Below are 21,667 nucleotides of genomic sequence, written 5' to 3' on the forward strand. Positions count from 1 at the left end.
CCATGCTTTCTGGAAGAGCAAAAGGAAACCCTCTTGCCATAAATGTGCCATTTGGGTCCATTGGAAATGTCAAAGTTGACAGTGGAGGGGGGAGGAAAAAGCTTGGCAGCCACGGAGGGACTCTGAGGGAAAAGGTATGAGACCCTCCTGTCTCAAAGGAGCAGCAGTCAGTGCCTAGGGATGAGAGCAGGTGTGCCACCTGGATCATCAGGTGCATGAGGACCCACTTCTAGGAGTGTGAGTTTCATAGCTGCTGAGTTGTCTCAGCTCTGCAGCCTCCTGTCTTAAGTTGATAAGGTTGTGTTCAGCCTTCCATGCCCTCACCCAGTGATCTTGAGCTTTTAGTTCAAGGAACAGAGTCTGCTTTGAAAAGAATGCCCCTTTTCAGCCTTTCTTCAAGGTCTTTGAATGGCTTTTAATGTTTCCAGCTTTTTATCCTCATGGTCCATCTTGTCAGCTGCTTTAGAACATTCCCCCTCTCACTTCAAGTTATACTCTGATAATAGCATGAGAAGTTCTGCTTCTTCTTGGCAAAGTTCTGTCATTTTGTTTCCCTTTCTTGAAGGTTTTCTTGTTGTTGTTGTTGAGAAAACAATTTTATTTTGTGTGAGGGAGTAGGCAGGTATCTAGTCCCAGACTTTCTGGAATTGCCTCTTGGTGCCAGCAGCCTTGGTGACCTTGAGCAGTTGAAGTGCATGGTATTGCACCAGGGCCGGCACTTACCTGCCATGACAATGTCACCGATCTGGACAGCTCTGAAGCAGGGGGCAGGTGCACTGACATGTGTTTGTGGCACTTCTCAAAGTGGTTGTACTTTCAAATATAGTAGAGGTAGCCTCAGTAGATGACAAGGCTCCTCCGCATCTTCATCTTGGTCACCACACCAGACAAGATGTGCCATCAGGTGGAGACATTACCAGTAAAAGGGCATTTTTTGTCAATGCAGATGCCCTCAGTGGCCTCCTTGGGTGTCTTGAAACCCAGACTGATGTTCTTACAGTATCACGGTAGCTTCTCTTTGCCAGTTTCTCCAAGTGGGACCCTCTTCTTGTTTTGAAAGATGGTGGACTGTTTTGGGGAGGCACACTTAGTCGCTAATTCAGATTCAACTCTAAACCTGAGGCTATGTCAGCATTTATGCACTAAAACACTTCCCACCGCCAGCAGGATTCACTTCTTAAAAGTTGAAAACCCAACTTCTGCCAAGATGGAGGCATAGGTGGAGACACCATGCTTTCTCACACAACCAAGTTTAGAGACAACCAAATATTAGCAACAGAAAACACAGCCAGAACACAGAAAATTGAACTTTTCAGAAGTCTGATAACAACAAATTCTTCAACCTGACCAGTAAGAGGGGCAAAGCCAGCAGCTGGCGGAGCAGGGTTGCACAGGAAAACTCGGTCAGCCAGACTCAGGCGTGCAGATCCCAGGTGTGGGGCTGCAACGGGGGGACCCAGTGAGCGACCCAATGAGCAACTGGCGGACCCAGCCAGGGCACAGGGTGGCAGGTTGACTGTGGTCTTGCATTGGTGCGCAAATAGACCAGTGAGGGAATGAGCGGTGAGACGGAACCCAGCAGGACCCAGAGGTGAGAGGCAGCAGAGGGGGCTGCCATTTCCCCACTCTGACCCCACCTCCACATACAGCATCACAACCCAGTGACCTGAGTGGGCCCCGCCCTGGTGAACATCTAAGGCTCCGCTCCTCATACTTAACAGGCACAAACAGACCAAAAATGGCTCAAGAAGATCTCAAAGCTCCAGAGCCAATAACTCTAAGCGACAAAGAAATAGCACAACTTTCAGATGCACAGTTCAAAACACTGGTGATCCGGATACTCACAGAACTGGTTGATTTTAGTCACAAATTAGAGGAGCATATGAAGGCTAAACTAATTGAAATGAAGAGAATGGCACAGAAAACCAATAGTAATGGAAAGGAAACTGGGACTCAAATCAATGGAGTGGACCAGAAGGGAGAAAAAAATGGCCAAACAGGAAAATATGAAGAAACAAGAATTCAAAAAAATTAGGAGAGGCTTAGGAACCTCCAGGGCATCTTTAAATGCTCCAACATCCCACTTATAGGGGTACCAGAAAGGGGAAAGGAACAGCCACCAGTGGAAAACTTATTTGAACAAATAATAAAGGAGAATTTCCCCAATCTGGCAAAGGGAATAGACTTCGAGGAAATCCAGGAAGCTCAGAGAGTCCCAAAGAAGTTGGACCCAAGAAGAAACACACCAAGGCACATCATCATTACATTAGCCAAGATGAAAGTGAAGGGGAGAATCCTAGAAGCAGCAAGAGCTAAGGGGACAGTCACCTACAAAGGAGTCCCCATCAGACTGTCAGCTGATTTCTCAAGAGACCTTACAGGCAAGAAGGGGCTGGAAAGAAGTATTCCAAGTCATGAAATCCAAAGACCTACAACCAAGATTGCTCTATCCAGCAAAGTTTTCATTTAGAATGGAAGGACAGATAAAGTGCTTCTCAGATAAGATCAAATTCAAGGAGTTCATCATCACCAAGCCCTTATTATATGAAAGGGACCTACCTAAGAAAAAGAAGATAAAAAAGATGAACAGTGAAAGGACAGCAAACTCACAGTTATTAAGAACCACACCTAAAACAAAAGCAAATTAAGAGGACAGCTAGATCAGGAGCAAACCATAGAAATGAAGATCTCATGGAGGGTTAGCAACAGGGGAGTGGGAGGAGAAGAAGGGGGGAGAAGGTACAGAAAATAAGCAGCATAGACGATAGGTAGAAAATAGGGGGGAGGGTAAGAATAGTAGGGGAAATATAGAATCTAAAGAACTTGAGAAACATGGTCATGAACTAAAGGGGGGGAATGGTGAGGGTGGGGGAGTTCAGGGTGGAGGGAATGAAGGCGGGAATAGAACAACTATAATGGCATAATCAATAAAATAAAACAAACAAAAAAAGTTGGAGACCCAGAATCATCCCTCAAACATCTTTGCAGCAAGGATTACTTTCCAAGACACAAAGACATCCACCCAGGACACACTTCTTATCTAGTATGTATGACTTCCAAGTGTGGAGACCTTGGGATTCAGGAGACACTAATCTAGATAATGCAGACACATGCCCTCTGTCAGGATTAATCCCCAGGAAATCAAGGGCCCCCTGAATTAACCCCCAAACTGGGGTGCAGGGTCCTGCTGTCCAGGACACGCTCTTGTAGCCCACAGCCCAGGCCTGAATCTTGATTTCAAAGTGCATTTTCAATGGAGGCTTGCCCAGTCTGAAGGCTTTTAAGATGATTTGTCAGGTCTGCTTTGTGTCTTCCTTTTCAGAAATGCTAGTGTAGAATTGATTTTTCTCCCTATTCTGCTGTTGAAATGCATGCTTAACTTTGTAACACCAGTGTGTTTCCTGCGGGCCCCTCTGGCCTGGCCCTTGGCATGCTCACCATCTCGCAGCTCTAACTTATCACCTGCTCTCTTCTCTGCGGGGGGCTGCAGGCCTTTAACCTCTCACACACGTTCCCCCAGTCTTGATCTGACTTTCCAAAGAGACTGTAGGACTCTATTATGGAGATACTGAGGCGTTTTTCTTTTGCCCTTAATAGTGTTGAGTTTATTGTAGCTTTTTTCACTTGTGTCTTTACGGATTTAGTTTCTGTTTGTGGGACTGGTTCTTTTTTGTGGTATCAAACATCAGCTCATCTTGTTCAGAACATGGAGGTTTTTCCTTTTCAGGTTGGTTTGCTTCAAAGCACAAGATGGACCAAATCACAGGGCTAACATGTCTAGGGCACCAAGCGCTTCTGGGCTTTTGTCTTCTTTCACCACAGGGTAAAACTTTGATGGGGGCTTTACCTTTCACTAGAACTAGTGCTGAGCTCTTAATGGCATGAAGCCTTTATTTCACTGACTGAAAATTCTGCCCAAGAGAATTGGCAACACACCAACTATCCAGGCACACAACACTTGTCTCCGTTTTTACCAGGGAGGACATTTCCACATGGGAAGACTATTCCCACATCACTAGGCAGTGCTGCTGTGTAACTCTGCAGGGTCTCACATTTGGCCGAAAGGACAGCTCATGGAGGATAAAGCCTGGCCTTGGTATCCCAGATGGCCACAGAGCCCCCTGTGGTTCTCATACCCAGCTGGGTCACAGCAGACCCTGGGGAGCACTGGGCACAGTTCTGCTCGGAACCACGCCTGCACCTGGAGCAGGGATGGGCCATGAGTGGAGAAGATCAATGAGGGTACAGGACGGATCCCAAGAAAAATACACCCTCATCTCTGCCCACGGCTCCTTCTTTTCTTAAACTTAGCTTTCTGTGGCCCGAGAGGCCTCCCCTGTGCTGTTCCTTCTGCCTTGCAAGCCCTTTGTCTCCTTGTGTGCACGGGAACAACACCGTCCTGCAGTCTCCTCACCCCTGTGACCCCCGCTCCCAGGGAAGGGCAGGTGCAGAGTGGGTCCTCAGAGTTCATGCACATTTGTGGAAGGAACAAAGGAGTCAGTGAGTGAGTGACAGAGGGACACAGGCACATTTGCTGTCCCTGAAGATTCACACATAATGCCCTCTCTCATTCCTGTGACTCTCATGTACTTGGCTCTGGGTCACTCCTCCACTTACAGTGACCTTCGCCACCTCTCTCCTGGATGTTTTCTATGTCTAAGTCCCCTGACCTGCACTTCCATACCTGACTCATTATCAGCAAAGTTCTTTAACAGCCAATACCTACTCTCTCACTGTCCCCACCTGTTCTAGTTTTCTTGTCTCTTGGGTCCCAGATAGGGACCTACCCAATCACTTGACTCTTCACACTCTTTATCTCACTATCTCCACACCACATGGTGTGCAGTTCACTCATTTCTGTTGAGGTTATTTTCTGCCCCCATCACAGAGGTCACTCCCTCCTCTGAACCCCTTCTGTGTCTGGCCCCTATTTCTCTTACTCAGTGGAAGTGCCTGTAGTTGGCTGGGATCACTCTTGTTCTAGTGACTATAACACCTAGTAAATTTCTTCACATATTGTTGATGGGGAGATACTGTTTTATTGAACTGATCGAAGCTGTTGATGGGTTAACATTTGAAGCATGTTAGTATATTCAGGAAAAAAATTGGCAAAGGGGATAAATCTGTTTCCCCTCCTTCCAAAAAGTGTGGTATAGCTATGAAGTTTGTAGGGGGAGAAATTATTCCAGAAATGCTGTTGTAGAGGCTCTTTCCCAACATTTAGTCTTATAACATTTAGAAAAACTGTTATCAAAGTCGCACGTGCATATAATTAAAAAATAAAACAGAACAAACAAATTAATAATGAAAAGCAGCCATCCCCTCCCCCACCTCCAGTCTTGAACTACAGAGGCAACCATTTTCAAATGTTGGGGTTTTGGTTTACCTGGTGGCCGCTGCCATATTTTGAAATACTGCCATTTAATCTTAAATAGGGCTAGTGAGAAAGAGCTCCTAAAAATAATGAAGTCATAAAAAGTGCAAACCGACTCACTGTTTTTACACTGAATTATTATTGCCAATTTTATTATGAAAATTATTGAAAAATATTCTAGACAAATGCCTTTCAGTCATGATAATAATGAATCAAAATGTTCACCTCTACCTCTTTTTAGTATTAGGAGTGAAAAAATTTTGGATAGTTTTTGGCATATTTTCTGTATTGTTCTGTATACATATAGTAATAGAATAAAATTGCTGTTTCTCCAACTCCTTTTCTTTTCCATGTTCTTTTTGCTTCTTGTGGCCATTTGTTTTCTTGGTTGGTTGGTTTTCTCTTCATTCCGTGGGGATCCAGTTGGAAAGTCTGTAGCACCTGATCCACGAGGCCATGGTGAGTGCGCTGGGTAGCCCTGTAAAGGCCCAGCTCACTCTCTTCAAGTGCAGTCTCCGAAAGTGGGCTTAGAAAGAGCCTGTGTATTTGCTCTAAGCTGATATAAGAAATGTGATGGAGCAGAGGCATACTTTTTTTAAAAAGGCACACTCCAGATGCCTCATTTCAGGGTGCAAAATGGTTGCCTGTGGTTGAAAATAAGTTGGTAGGTAGAGACTTTAGCGTGTTTAATTAAAAGTACTGCACTAAAAGAAATTGTAGCAATTATATATTATTAACCTAAGTGGTGCCAAGGCTTTGAAGTTGTTTGCCATGGCCCATTATTTTCCTTGATTGCATATCATCTGAGATTGAGCTGGGCTGTTCGGTTATGTAGGCATTTGGAAGAAGAACAACATAGTAAACCCAAGTACAAAATTATGATCTTTGAACTCTGTGCCATATATCCAAGCTATTGCTAAGTGAATCCGGTCTTTTGCTGCTAGTTTTTTTTTTTTTTGACTGTGTTATGCTGTTTTCCCTGCCCACTCCCCAATCAGGCATTGTTTAGTTTATTGGAAAATACATGTTGTATATATCAACTAAAAACAGGGTGTCATTTTGGGGCTTAAAGGGAGGAGGCTTTTGTTTCAGGTTGAAATGAATGAATAAGTAGATGGAAGATTTAAGAACAGTGCTGGGTCCATTATCATAAGAAAACCAGGCTTTGCAAAGGTAGGGATTATAATTTCTACATTTTGGAGTTGGCCCAAAAGTCCATTTAGTTTTTTCTGTAAAATAAAAGACACATTTTTCATTTTCACCCTTTATTGAGGATATTCTGAGTATGTTGTCTGTCTTCTGCTATTGGCTTCTAGTGGGTAGAGACCAAGGGTGCTGCTAAACATCTTCCAATGCATAAGACGGCCCCACAGCAAAGGATTATTTGGCCAACATGTCCATAGTACCAAGAAACTTTGCAAACCACTTTTGACATGTTCAGTGAGTCACAGCACTTTATCCATGCAATATAAAAATCTTTTTTTGCGTTTCAGTTGCATTTTTTACCTTTCTTGAAATAATAAAGCTTAATATGTCAAAAATGTTGCATGACTTCTTCCCTCTTCATTATTAAAATGGCTGCACAAAAACTCACCTATTCCGATAAGACTTTTTTAAATGCACACTGATATGACAGCTGTCATAATACAATCTAACAAAATTGTTTTTGAATGAAATTGAAGACACCTAAGCACTACTAGAGCCACTGTATGGAAGAAATCACATGAACTTTTTTTGGCCAACCCAGTGTGTGTGTGGTGAGCAGCCGGGGAGGATTTCTGGCTGAGATAAGATCAGAATGTACTTTTCTGAATTAATAACTCTGCAAGGTGGCAAAGGTTTCAGTGAAAAGAATAAAATGAGATTCCAGAACCGATTTTATTATTTCAAGCTGTACTCAGCTACACTTATTATATAGAAGATTTATTGAGAGTCTAAGACAGATTTGACAGCTAAACTGACTAGGAATTAATGGACCAACCCCTTCATTCTACGGAAGAGAAAACTTCTGAAGCCAATGAAGTTGCCCAGGTGACTTGCCCCAGGTTAAGGACTCAGTCCCCCAAGTTGGTCCCCACTTCACATGCCACTTGCGGGTCTTGGGGAGTCTTCAGGGCTTCTAATCAACCAATACAAAATAGAAGTTCCCACGACCCTTACCTCAGGTTCAGTCATTTGCTAGAACGGGTCTCAGGAAACAGCTTGCTAACTGGATTACCAGTTTATTATGAAAAGGATGCAACTCAGGAATAGCAGATGGGGCAGTGTATGGGAAAAGGGGCAAGGAGCTCAGTGCGCCCCACTCCCAGCTCCTCCATGTGTTCTCCGACCTGCAGACTCTCCTAACCCTTTCCTTGTGGGTTTTTATGGAGGCTTCATTCCTAGGTGCAATTGATTAGATCATTGGCCATTGGTGATTAATCAACCCTCCAGCCCCTCTCTGCTCCCAGGAGGTGTGGGGTGGGGTTGCAAACACTAACCCTGAAATTATACGGTTAGTTCCTTATAACAAGTCCCTAAAGTCACCACAGAAACACAATCCCAGGTGTGGTTGAAGGGACTTGTTTTGAATAACAAAAGACACTCCTTTCACCTTTATTGCTCTTACCACTTCAGAATCCCAAGGGTTTTAGAAGCTCTGTGCCAAGAACTATGGGCAAAGACCAAATTATGTTTTTATTGTAAATCACAATGCCACAAGTAGCAACTAGTCACTACCTGTTTAAATGCTGTGGTGGCTGTGGGGTCCTCCAGTTTACAGCCAGTTGGTCAGGAGCCCAGGTGAACCCTCGATTTGCAATTTGCAAACTGAATTTATAATGGGGCAGGTTTGTAGGACTGAACCCTTACCCTGTGGGATCTGACACTCTCTCTTCATAGTTAACTATTTAAATATAAATAAAATTATTTTAAAATAAGCATACTTAAACATTCAGCTCCTCAAGCACACAGCCACATTTAGATTGCATTGGCCAGCACTGTGCTATCCCTTGCACACCAGAGTTACTACGAATCTAGACCTGGACTCCAAAGACCTGAATTGGAGCTCCACATTCACCGTTCGCCCTGTCATAAGCTGTAAGGCCTCAAACAGGTCCTCTAACCTAGACAGGACTTTGTTTTTCTTTTGGTAAAATGAGGCAATGTATCTTACAAAGTCTGTGAAATGCTTCATGTTACACCTAAAGTGCTTACAGAAAGGTAGGAGTTGGGGTTATTAACTGGGTTACTGTTGAAAAATATTAACACTGGAAAGTCTTTGGTCCTTTGCTTGCTTCACAGGGAATTCAGGGTTTGTATGGCATCTCAGATTAATCCACTCTGTGAGTGAATTCTGACCATGCAGCAGTAGGTTGATGAATGTCTTTCTTTATTCTCTGATAAGACATTGCCTTCTGCCAGACTTCTTCCTCAGGTCTGCTCTTCACTGGGTCTAGTTTTTTTATTTGTTTGTTTTGTTTTTTGTTGGTTTTTTTTTTTTTAAATAAGCTAAGTGTAGTATAATGGTTAAGACCATGGGCTCTGAAAACAGCTTGTTCTGCCAGCTCTGCCAAACATACTCACTGTGAGACCTTGGCAGTCCTAACCTGTTTTCTCATCATATGCCATAGAGTTACTGTAGAGGTTAAATTATTTGGTGCTCATGTACTTAGTCTAGTGCCCAGAACTTAGTAAGTGCTCAATAAATTGTAGTAAATAATAGGTGATGACATTACAAATTTAGTATAGGAAACACATTGCAGAGTTTTCTAGCTGAATTCTCTAGTAAGAGTCCAAAGTCTATCCAGGTAGAGATGTTTAGTGCTCAAGGAGAGATGTGATGTTGAAACTTTTGTGATGTACAAGAGATGGGATTTCTCATGATACCAGTAATTGGTCAACTGAGGGCAACATGCTTCTGCAGAGTCTCAGAGGCACAGAAAGGCCTACGAGAAACAGGCAGTATTACCCATGCATAAAACCTACTGTGTGAGAGACTGTAGAGAGAGGAAAGGACTGCACCGATCTGGAGAAGGGGAATGTGCCCGGTCCAGGTGGGCCAAGTCCACTGTTAAGCTTCAGCTAGTTCCTGCCCTGAAGTAAATACATTAGTAAATAGAGATGCTTCTATGAAATTTCCAAACTTGTAGTGTTGGCTCAAGTTTTATTTCAAACTCTACATGTACTAGACAAGTCTGTTGAGGTAAGAAACACCCAGACCTGTAAAGAATTTTTATAAGAGTTTATTTGAGCCAAAACTGTTGACAGTTGCTGGGAAGGAAGCAAGATCTCAAATGCTTCTGAGACTGACAGTTTCACTGTCTTTTATGCATTGAAATTAGGAACAGATTTTTATGCATTTGAAATGAGGGAAGATTACATTTGAGTGTGAGTGGGCAACACAGGGATTGGACTGCAGGATAGTCCAACAAGATTCGGGGATCTCTGGAGGGTGGTCGCTGTTTTGAAGGAGAGGTCTGAAAAGAAGCATTTCAAAGATGCGTTAACCTAGATGCACAGAAACAATGGACCAGGCTCACTCAGGGTGAAGAAAACCTTTTACAGGCCAGTGGCTGATTACCCACCAGGACCTGCTGTTAGAAACACCTGCAAAGGAGTTCCCATCAGACTGGCAGCTGACTTCTCAAAGGAGACCTTACAGGCAAGAAGGGGCTGGAAAGAAGTATTCCAAGTCATGAAATCCAAAGACCTACATCCAAGATTGCTCTATCCAGCAAAACTTTCATTTAGAATGGAAGGGCAGATAAAGTGCTTCTCAGATAAGACCAAATTCAAGGAGTTCATCATCACCAAGCCCTTATTATATGAAATGTTAGAGGGACTTATCTAAGAAAAAGAAGTTAAAAAAAACATGAACAGTGAAAGGACAGCAAACTCACAGTTATTAAGAACCACACCTTAAACAAAAACAAATTAAGAGGACAGCTAGATCAGGAGCAGAGCCGTAGAAATGAAGATCTCATGGAGGGTTAGCAACAGGGGAGTGGGAGGAGGAGAAGGGGGAAGAAGGTACAGAAAATAAGTAGCATAGATGGTAGGTAGAAAATAGATGGGGGGAGGGCAAGATTAGTATGGGAAATGTAGAATCTAAAGAACTTGAGACACACATGTGCTCATAAACTAAAGGGGGGAATAGTGGGGGAGGGGTGTGCAGAGTGGAGGGGAACGGAGGGGGGGAAATAGAACAAGTGTAATGGCATAATCAATAAAATAAAAAATAAAAAAAAGAAATTGATGATGAGATCATCCTGTGGGGTTACTTTGGGTTAGGTTTATCACAGAGCTCTTATTGTCCTCAGGAGTTAGACAATATGTGCAGCCAGATTTAGGGGGATACTAGTAATGAGACCCAAGGGTACTAGAGCAGTATCTGGGAGAATAATGTTTGGACATGCAAACTGTGGTCTCAATTAACTATTGCTGTATGATTTATGGCTTGGTTATTTGGAACAAAGGGATGGTTTCACTGTCATCAGTGAAATCCATGTGCTGTCTACAGGAGGAGGTGAAAAAAATTACAAGGAATTCAGTGAGCCTTCTACTTAGGCAGTAACCCTTGAACACACTCTCAAGAATTCCTTTGCTAATAACCCCAATTTACCTTGCCAGCTCTTTCAGATGTCTTAAAATAGCATGATTTCCCACAGGCTTATTGAAATGATGGTGCTTCTCCACTTAGTAAAACATTTCTGCATTAGACTTCATTTAATTGCATTTTTATGTTTTGTTTTTTTTTTCCTCTGAGCCATGAATTTAGTTTGAGAACACAGTTAATCATACAACTCTTTCTGGGGATTTCATTTTGGTTAGCATTTGGATTTGTGGGAGGGAATAGATTTTTTTCCCTTGATATTTTTCAAAGGTATTTATAGATAATAATACAGAAATCAGGGAACAATCGGCACAGAAGGCCTCCTCACCTGAAACTGCATGTATTTCAAACACTGAGAAAAAGAAGGTCTGGGCGTGAGAGAGGGTTGTGTCTCCCCTCCAGCACAGCTGTTTCACTGTGATAAGAAAGCAGAGCAAAATATATGCTGAGCCAGCCAAGGTTTATCCTACAAACTGTTGGAATAAAGGAAGAACTTCCTGTGAAATACAGCTAGGGCTACAAGGTGAAAAGCTGTGAGCATGACGCATACTTGCAGGGGGCACTCCGTCAGGATTTCCTGTGCTGGAAAGGAAGCTTATTGGAAGTCTTAATTCATTCAGAAATGTGGAGACCTATTGGAGACCTGTGCCTGTTGAGAGCCTGGTTTTGCAGTTACAGAATCTAATCTAATCTAATACAATCAGCTCAATACATGCCACTTCTAATGTATAAGATTATGCATTCTGGTATCTCATTGTGGTTTTAATTTGCATCTCTGATAGCTAGTGATGTTCAACACTTTTTCATATGTCTATTGGCCATCTTTATGTCCTTCTTGGAGAAGTGTCTATTCAGGTCCTTTGCCCATTTTTTAATTGGGTTGTTTGTCTTTGGGGTATTGAGTGGTATGCATTCTTTATATATTTTGGAGATGAAACCCTTGTCCGACGTGTCATTGGCAAAATGTTCTTGCATACGGCTTATTCCCTTTTCATTTTGATGGTGATTTCTTTACCTGTACAGAAACTTTTCGATTTGATGTAGTCCCATTTGTTCATTTTTTCCTTTATTTCCCTTGCCCTAGGAGATATATCAGCAAAATATTGGTACATGAGATACCTGAAATTTTACTGCCTGTTTTCCACTAGGACTTTTAGGGTATCATGACATATATTTGAGTCTTTTATCTATTTTGAGTTTATTCTGGTGTGTGGGGTCTGGTGTCTGGTGGTGTAGGTTCACTCTTTTGCATGTATCAGTCCAGTTCTCCCAACACCATTTATTAAAGAGACGGTTTTTACTCCATTGTTTGCTTGTGCCCCCTTTGTCAAATATTTATTGACCACAGAGACATGGACTTATTTCTCAGCTCTCTGTTCCGTTCCATTGATCTGTCTATTCTTACGCCAGTACCAGATTGTTTTGATTACAGTGGCCTTGTAGTGTAGTTCGATAGCAGGCATTGCGATCCCTCCAACTTTGTTGTTGTTCCTCAGGATTGCTGAGGCGGTTTGGGTCTTTTTGGTTTCATGTGAATTTTTGAAATATTTGTTCTAGATCAGTGAAATATGCCACTGGTATTTTAATAGGAATTGTGTTGGATATATAGATTGCTTTGGGTAGTATGGACATTTTAATGATGTTAATTCTTCCAGTCCATGAACATGGTATGTGCTTCCACTTATTTGTATCTTCCTCAGTTTCTTCATATAATTGGAATCTAATGAACAAAATAAACTAATGAGCAAAATAAAACCAGAGACATGGAATCATGCAACAGACTGACATGTGCCCAGGGGGAGGGGGAAAGGGGCCGTGGTGGAAAGAAGAGGAAGGAACTAGTCAAAAAACATGTACGAATGATCCATGGGCATGGACAATGGAGGGGGGATTGACTGAGGGAGGGAGGGGCGAGCTGAGTGGAGCGGGGCAGAGGGAAAACAGTTGGGATAACTGTAATAGGATGAACGATAAAAAAGGAAGGTTGTGCATTTTGGATTCATTCAAAACATAGTGTGATCTTGAATGGGAGAATTTTCCTTGAATATATCATGTATTTTTTTCTCATGATTTTAAAATGTAATTCTGCCAGCTAAAGCAGACACTTCATTGGGCACTTTAGTCACTGTTCCAAAATGGGACATTCCCTCAAATTAAAATTGAAGTCATGCTGAGTTTTAAACTAGACGTGTTGCTAAAATATTTAAAAGATTTATATTACATAAATATTATACAACTGAAGTAACCAAAAATTATCATTCAATCAGAATCATTTGAAATGATATGTCAAGGCTCAAAGCAACAGATAAGAATTGGTAAATGTATACCAACATTATTTTAGTCAAGCTTTTTATAATATTCACATTTACCATTGTTAGATATTGTTTTGTGTATATACATTTTAAAGATAAAAACAAGTAAGTTTGAATGCAGGCATATCTTTTGGCAAAAGAAATGCTAAGGGAGCCTCACCACTTGGTTCTTTTGCTTCGAATTGGTTGGAAGAGTCTTGCTATTTGTGAGATAAACATGCATTGCAGTTGCGTGTGCATGTGGGGACTGAAGAGCCAACCCAAAGCACGCTGACGGCGGGTGCGTGTGCCGTGCTCCACTGCCCCTTTGGAGCGATGGAGCGCGCCTGCCCAGAGGTTTCTCTAAAGTGATGGGTTGGATTGGGTTGTAAAGTAGCAAAGTCGATTTTAACCTGCAAAAGTGGACCAGCAGTTTATTTTCTGTTCCCTGAAATGGCATTTAGCTTGTTTTTGAACTTTGAAACAAATCATAGGCACACGAACAGGCCTGCACAAATCTAATTGCTTAAAATCAGTGTGCGTGTTTATTATTATTTTTGTTAACCATTTTTACTATTTTTGTCACATTTGCTTATTTCCAAGGGTCATGGCAACCTCATTCTCCGCCACACTGATCTCTCCTTTCTCTGGATTTCATCTGTATTTCTCATTTGGTCACTCTGTCATATAAAGTATTATTTTAGTCGAGCTCACAATTAGATTATAAACATTTTAAGAATCACCTGGCCCTTTATTTTTCCCAGACACAGTGTATTTATGTACGTGGCACAACATTTAGGAAAGTACTTTGTACAAAGTAGGTTTTAGTAAGTGTTGTGTGATAGGGTACCAGTGAGCCACCAAAAAGACGAAATCCTGCCATTCACAGCAACATGGGTCGACCTCGAAGGTGTTACGCTCAGTGAGATAAGTCAGACAGGAAAGGACAAAACCCATATGATCTCACTCATGTAGAATATAAAATAAAAAAAGAAACAAATGAACAAAAACAAACACATATACACGCAGATTATTGGTCACCAGAGGGGAAGAGGGTCAGGGAGGACAAACTGGGCAAAGGGGGTCAATTGTATAGTGACGGACGGAGACTAGACTTTTGGTGGTCGGCATGCTACAGTGTATATAGATACTGAGTTATTATGTACCTCATACGTATACAATGTTATTAACCAGTGTTACTTCAATGAAAAAAAGTATTGTGAGTCTGGGAGTGCATTCAGGTGCAAGTATATAAATATATAAGGGGTGTGTGTGTGTGTGTAAACATTTTATTCTAGAATTTATCACATGTACTTAGAAGTAGAAAGAATAGTATAATAAATGCCATGCGCCAATACGTTCAGCAACTTTTAAAATAATTATGAAATGTACATAATGAATATTTTTATATGTACACTTTTAAAGGAAGAGCAGTGAAAAATTAAACCCCATGTTGTAATTATCTGGCTTAAGAAATTAATGTTATTAGCCCTGGCTTGTGTGGCTCAGTGGATTGAGCGCGGGCCTGCGAACTAGAGGATCAAGGTTCAATTCCCAGTCAGGGCACATGCCTGGGTTGCGGGACAGGTCCCAGCAGGGGACCCATGAGAGGCAACCATACAGATATTCTCTCTCTCTCTCTCCTTCCCTTCCCCTCTAAAGATAAATAAATACAATCTTTAAAAAAAGAAATTAATATTAAAATTCCTAAAGCCCCTGGAATACCTTTCCTTCCCTCCCTCAGGAGGTAACTACTACCCTAAATTTTGTATTAATCATTTGTGGCTAAAATTGCCACATTTTTTTTGTTTTTGCTCATCCACACTTATGCTCCTTTCTTCTTTAGTAATGCAACTTCCCATGTTTTGGCTGGATACACACCTTCTACAGGCCATTTCAGGTGTTCCCTTGCAGCTGTTTATGTCATGTGACTATGTTCTGGCCATTGTAATGTGAATAGAAATTATATGGGAACTTCCGTGCTGTGTCCTGAAAAGGCTTGTGCTCTCCACTCTTTCCCCTTTCTATTAGTTGGAATGTGGACGTGATGGCAGGTACTGAAGCAGTATCTTAGAGACCCTGAGCCAGAAGCCAGGTGTTAAGGTGAGAAAGCAAAAAGATTGAAAAAGTAGATTTTGTTTGCCCCAACCTAGGTTAGGCAGGAAGTGTACGGCACCTCCAGGATCATTTGGTTAATATACCCTGGTAGGCTTTTAAAAGTATTTATTCTACACATACCATAAACTGCTTGGTATGTGGATCCCTGCTTTTGCCCCTGGTTCTGGGTTTTACCTTAAGTGATAGTGTTAGTGTCTTACTGAATGCTTATCAAAAGAATTCTGATACTATATCAGATATTTCAAAGTTGCTAAGAGTAGATCTTTAAAGTTCTCATCATAAGAAAAAAATCATAACTGTATAGTGGTAGATTTAACTAGACTTACTGTGGTGATCATTTGCAATATATACAAATACCATATCATTGTTTTACACCTGAAACTAGTATATGTCAGTTGTATCTCAATTTTAAAAAGAGTTCTAAAGCATGCTATATCACTTATACAACAAAGTATTATGGTCATTTATCAAAGTCTGGGCACAGGAGAGGGTAGTAGCTGCATATGCCCAGATCATTCAATAACTCTGCTGTTATTCTCAGTAGTTGACGAGAGCCGAGCAAATGGAAGTCCCAGCTCTGGAATAGTAGGTGGTCTAACTGTCTTCGTAAAGGACCGGCACCTTTTGAAAAAGCCAAGTAGATGCACCAGAGCTCATGCAGTTTTCATACAGAGTCTAAAAGCTCTATTCAAAACCTCCAATGCCAGCTTTGACTTATACACAGCTCTAAACTACCAAGTCCAGTAAGTCTGCTTCCTCACTCGTTGAACAGTGGAGTGAGCACATGGGAAAGGTCGCTTGCTGTAGAGGCAGACCCACATACGGAAGAGAGAAGTAACAGCAAACAGGATGACAACACAGGAAGGACTTCAGCCACAGGCCATCTGGGAAGACACTCCCACATACCTCAGTAAGCCCTTTTGCTGTATTGGAACTATAGTTCAGCAAAGTGTAACACTTAGTGTTTGTGGAGATGAGCCTGAGTCATCAACATAGTATGCTCAGTGCATTGTGTTTTAAAAGATGAGACTCACTCTGGGGCCTGGAGGAATGATAACTTGCAGCCCTGGAACTACAGGGAAAAACTGGGAAGACTGACAGATTCAACTGTGTCAAAATTGATAACTTCTACATGCAGAAAAAAGAAACCAAAGTAAAATAACTCAAACAACAAACTGAAAAAAACTACTTTTACTATTTGCAGCAAGCAAAGGGTTAATATTATAACCTAAAGAGGGGTCTAGAGTTTATACTAGAAAAGAAAGAGGAGCTGATACTTTTTTTTAAGTTTGTACAAAGGTAATAGAACTATGTTACTTTGAAAAATGTATTTTTACATTTAAAATAATAAGTGCATATAAATTAAAATATAACAAAGGCATAGGACTTTGTATAAGACATTTTGGAAAGACCATCAGCTAAATATGTGACATTTCTGGTTTTTCATTTGTTTTGTCTTTTCATGTATGTGTGAAAGGGATTAAAATATTTAGGTCCCCAGAAAACTTTGCTAAGACTATCTTATACCATCAGGGTAGTTTTTTCTTAATAACCATATAGGGATGTGTGAGAGCATTTTCCGAGGCCCCAAAACTCTATGGAAATTTAAATTCGAATACTTCAAAAGTTTTCTCTGTGATCTTAGAATGGCACATTTTCGATTACATGTTGAAGACCTCCTAACAGATTGTTGCCTCACATTTACTTTTTGAAAAACAACTTTATTTGGGGATAATTACCATAAAATTCACCCATTATAAGTGTATGCTTCTGTGACTTTGCAAATTTATATAGTGTGTAGCCATCACTGCAGTCCAGGTTTAAAGCATTTCCTCAACCCCCAGAGCTGGTCCCTTACATTTGTGTGCAGGTAAATCCCTTATCCCAGCCCCAGCCTAAGCAGCCTCTGATCTGCTGTCTGTCTCTCTGAGTTTGCCTTTTCTAGACATTTTATGGACAAGGAATCAAACAGTATGTGTTATTTTGCATCTGGCTCCTTTCACTTAGTGTTTTTGATGTTCACCAAACATTGTAATGTAGGTCAGCAGTTCATTTCTTTTCATTGCTTGGTAGCAGTCCACTGGATTGTTTCCAGTAGCCCTTTTGTGTTAACAAGCAGATTGGTGTCAATAACCATCGTAAACCTAAAATTATGACACAGGATATTGCAGTTTGAGGTGTTTAGAATTATTTTCCAGGATGCCTTATCACAGTATTAACAGGGTCCATCCATTATTAAAATTTAAGAAACACTGTTAGAGTTTGTAAGACTTAATGAGCAGTATCCTAGTGACAGGACTTACCACCCCCTCCCACAATGTTAGATAAAACAATATTTATATCTCCCTGTATGGTTTGCTTAAATGCATAATGAACACTGTGCTTTGGTTTCTGCCTACTAAAGCTAGAACAAGTTGTTACAGTCATCCATCAGTATAATTAAGCGAATTCCTGAAGGAATCTTTATTCTGTATCAGTTGTTCAAAGGAACTTAATTTATATATTGCACTTTGCTTTATATTTTATATGTATCCTGTAACCTTCTCTGAATATCTTTGAAAAAGAAAAGAAAAGAAAAAAAGATCAGTCTCCTCCCAGCAGATTGACTTGGGATAACTAACCTGAGCTTTTGGGGGAATTTATTGGAATCTAATAATGGAAGACAGAATTGAAGGAGAGTTGAACAACCAGGATCCAGGTTAGCTCTGGGGAGCAAAGTTATAAGGATTCAAGGACAGTGGCCCTGGTATGCTGACATTCACATAATTCAACTTCAGGTGCCTTCAGTTCTGGTGTAACTGCTCAAATCAAATTCCTGGGAGGCTGGGCTGTCTGTTTACCCCTGAGGGGTTGAGCGTGGAGAGTAGCCACAAGAAACTCACCTTGAATCAATCTCCCACACTTTTCCTTTTTTTCTCTCCTTTTCTAGTATGACCTTACCTTTAACACATCTTCACTATTTTTTAAATGCTCTCTGTTAATCCACCTTAATTATCTGCTTCCTGTTCCCTCCTTTTACAACTTTATTGAGATATATTTCAATATATCTCATAAAATTCCCACATTTAAAGTGGCTCATTGGTTTTTAGTATATTCAGAGTGTCACCACAATCTATGGTTAGGACATTTTCCACACACCTTCAAAAGGAACTCCTTAACCATTCATTATCGGTCACCCCAGTTACTGCTCTCTTCTCTGCCGCGCCCTACCCCACCCTAAGCCATCACTGTGCTACTTGCTGTCTCTATAGATTGGTCTGTTCTGGGCATTTCACATAAAGAGAATCATGTAATATGTGATCTTTTATGACTGGCTTCATTCACTAAGCATATCTTTTCAAGGTTCACCTGTGCTGTAGCACGTATCAGCAAGCACTCCTGTGGTATTCCATTGTATGGCTGCACCGATTTAGTTTATCTATTCACCAGTTGATGGGCATTGAGGGTTTTTTGTTTTGTGTTTGAAAAGTGTTATGAATGATACTGCTATGAACACTCAGGTATAAGTTTTTGTATGGACATATATTTTCAGCTCCTTTGGGCATATACCTAGGAATAGGGTTGCTGAATCATGATTAATCTGTGTTTGGCATTCTGAGAAATTGCCAGATTGTTTTACAAAGTGGCTGCACCATTTTATGTTCCCAACAGCAGTATCTGAGGGCACTGATGTTCTTCACATTCTCACCAGCACTTGTTATTACCTGACTTTGGTTTCGATTTGCATCTCTCTGATGGCTAGTGATGTCATTAAGCATCTTTCATGTGTTTAATGGCCATTTGTATATTCTCTGTTCAAATTCTTTGACAATTTTTAAATTGAGCTATTTGTCTTCATTGTTGAATTGCAACTTCCTTATATATTCTGTAACACAAATCCTTTGTAAGATATATGACTTGCAAATATTTTCTGCCATTCTGTGGGTTGTCTTTTCATTTCTTAATGGTGTTCTGTGAGACATAAAAGTTTTCAATTTTCATGAAGTCCAATTTACCTATTTTTTCTTTTGTCACTTTGGTTTTGATATCATATCTAAGAAGCCATTGCATCACCCAAGCTCATAAATATTTATTTGTATGTCCTCTTCCAGGCGTTTTATGGTTTTAGCTCTTACATTTAGGCCTAGGATCTATTTGGTATTAATTTTTCTTTAAGTTGTAGGGTAGACGTCCAAATTCTTTTGAATGTACATATTCAGTTGTCCAGCACAGTTGTTGAAGATTGTCCTTTCCTCGTTGAATTTTCTAGTCACCCCTGTTGAAATTCAATTAGCCACGAATGTGAGGCCTACACCTGAATTCTCAGTTCTATTCCACCGATGTATGTTTCTGCTTATGCCAGTACCACACTGTTCACTGTAGCTTTGTAGGAAGTTTTGAAGGGTGAGTCCTCCAACTTTGTTCAAGTTGGGTTTGTGTTTGTTGGTTTGTTTTGCTATCCTCTGTTGCTTCTGTTTCCATATGGATTTTAGGATTGTCAATTTTTGCAAAAAATCAGACTAGCTGAGACTTTGATAAAGGCTGCTCCAAACTGTAAATCAGTTTGGAGACTATTGCCTTCTTAACAATATTGTCTTTGGATCTGTGGACGTGAAATGTCTTCCCACTACTTGGGATCTCTGTAATAACTATCAACGGTGTTTTATAGTTTTCAGTGTGCAAGTGTTGTATTTGTGTTATTTAAGCTTTTCATAAATATTTTACTCTTTTTATTCCATCATATGATAAACGGGATTTTCTTAATTTTGTTTTCAGATGGTTCATGTCAATGTATGGAAATAAAATTTGATTTTTGTAAATTGATCTTGTGTCCCTCCACATTGCTGAAATTACTTCACTTCTCTTTAACTATGTTATCTTTACAACAACAATCTAAAGTAATCCGATAACATCAAAAAACATCTATAAAATCAACAAAATTAACTGAACTGCTCTGAAATGCATGAGGGCGTGAGCCGATCTGAGCCCTCTCCCCAGGACTGTGCCGTTCTCACGGGCCGGCAGAGCCCCCACTTGCAGCCCACTTTGTCCTCTGACCTTCATGCTGTCTTTTTACTGTGCGCTCCAACAGATGCACTCTGCAGTCTAAATCTCTTCTTAATCGTGCATGTTTTTTCCTTTTCCTGCAATAAATTTCCTATGTATCCTCTTTAAAATCTAAGATATTTTTGACTCTCCGTGACTACCCCAGTCAAACACAGGCACTCCTATGTTCCTGCTGTTTTTTGCGCTTGGCTCCACTACAGGAATTATACTATTTTGCTGGAATTTTCTGAGTGTCTGTGCACTCTTGGTCACGGCCTTTGTTCTCCCCTTATATTTGTCTGCTTATAAATAAGAGTGCATATCAGTCAGGGTTCTCTAAAGAGACAGAACCAATAGGATATATTTTGGGAAGTCCAAAATCTGTAGAGCAGACCAGTAGGCTAGAAAAATAGGAAGGAATTGGTGCTGCAATCTCGAGGCAAAATTCCTTCTTTCTGGGAAACCTTAGTTTTTGCATCTAAGGCATAAGCGATTGAAGCCCATTTACATTACAGAGGGTAATCTTTTTTACTTAAAGCCAAATGACTGTAGATATTAACCACATCTATAAAAGATGTTCACAGCAACACTTAGATTAGTGTTTGATTAAATTCCTGGGGTACTATGGCCTATCAAAGTTGACACAAAATTAACCATTAGAGTATACATTTCTGTAGGAAAGGGTTTGCATGTTCTGTTTATCTTGTTCTAGGGAGCCAAATGCAATTTTAATAATCAATAGATGTTTTATAACTGCTTCATTGGATGATTGAATGACATGAACTAAGTTAAGTCTAAAATCCAACTAGGAGCCCTGGCTGGATGGCTCCATTGGTTAGACGGTTGTCCATTAACCAAATGTTGTGGGTTTGATCCCTGCTTGGGGTGTGGAGGGGAGGTGACTAATTGATGTTTCTCATTCTGCCCCCCTCTCCCTACCCCCTACTAAAAATTAATAAACATATCTTTGAAGTGAGGATTTAAACAAAAAATAAAATTCAGTAAGTCTTGAGACTTATAATTTCAGCAAGATGAGCAAGTGTTTTATATCATCGTGTATTATTAGCAGGGGATTGTTTTCTTCCATCTTTGGCAGCCCAAATATTTTAATTAAATATATCCGTGCTTTTTGTTCTGTGTTCATTCCTACCATAAGGTTACTTAAATATAAACTACTTTTTCATTTTGTTTGGTTGACTGTCCTTCTAACTATACTTTACTATGAAACTTAGCTTGCAGAGTACAGCATGATTTCCTTTCTTGCCC

General features: G+C 40.6%; 1 protein-coding gene and 1 pseudogene across 5 annotated transcripts in view; one reads left to right on the forward strand and one right to left on the reverse strand.

The window, feature by feature from the left end:
- Nucleotides 1-21,667, forward strand: part of SRGAP1 (SLIT-ROBO Rho GTPase activating protein 1) — a 277,168-nt gene that overhangs the window by 32,897 nt on the left and 222,604 nt on the right. The window lies entirely within an intron of this gene.
- On the reverse strand, nt 627-5,403 carry LOC119045549 (40S ribosomal protein S11-like; annotated as a pseudogene).

This window comes from Artibeus jamaicensis, unplaced genomic scaffold (assembly GCF_021234435.1).
Source record: "Artibeus jamaicensis isolate MK-2021 breed Jamaican fruit bat unplaced genomic scaffold, CSHL_Jam_final contig_233, whole genome shotgun sequence".
Classification (NCBI taxonomy): domain Eukaryota; kingdom Metazoa; phylum Chordata; class Mammalia; order Chiroptera; family Phyllostomidae; genus Artibeus; species Artibeus jamaicensis.